Source organism: Pollachius pollachius, assembly GCF_949987615.1.
Source record: "Pollachius pollachius genome assembly, chromosome: 7".
In the NCBI taxonomy this organism is placed as follows: domain Eukaryota; kingdom Metazoa; phylum Chordata; class Actinopteri; order Gadiformes; family Gadidae; genus Pollachius; species Pollachius pollachius.
Window position 1 is genome coordinate 16,558,831 of NC_136940.1, and position 710 is coordinate 16,559,540.

The following is a 710-nucleotide window of genomic DNA, read 5'->3' on the forward strand; positions in this document are numbered from 1 at the left end:
CAAGGTTCAAAAACAATTCCCCAACATTTGCTGGAGAAACTGTTTCTCCATTTGCTGGAGAAACAATATGTGGGACCGTACCCACATATTGTGGGATGGCTCCTTGATACAGACATACTGGCAAGACATTAAAGAGGAATTGGACAACATTTTCAGGATGGATATCCCTCTGGACCCCTTACTTTTCTTATTGGAGAAAATACCTGAAAATTTGCTTTCTAAGGACCAATGTTACATATTATGTTAATGATTGCAAGTTATATGATTACTAGTAATTGGATGCAGCCTAGTCCACCAACAAAAGCTCAATGGAGACAAAAAATCAACAGGTCCATATGGAAAATATGACTATTTTATGACTGAATATTTTACAATTGAAAGTACCTCTGTTCATAAGAAGATGGAACCCTGTCATTCTAGGCCTTAATTTAGAATAATAACTTAAACATACTGTGTGATATGCAATGATTTCTCTTCCATGATTCTATGTAGCCAATATATGTTGAATGAAGCTCAACCACCTTTTATTTTTATTTTATTTTATTTATTTATTTATTTATTTTGCTTTAACCTCTCCTTGAGAGAGTGTTTGTGTTTATGTGTGTGTATTGTAGTGTACTGCTAAAATCGCCTGCAATGTTTAAGAAAAAAAAGATCAATACTGATTAAATTTGCTAAATAATGCCACACTCGACACTCCTGCACTCACA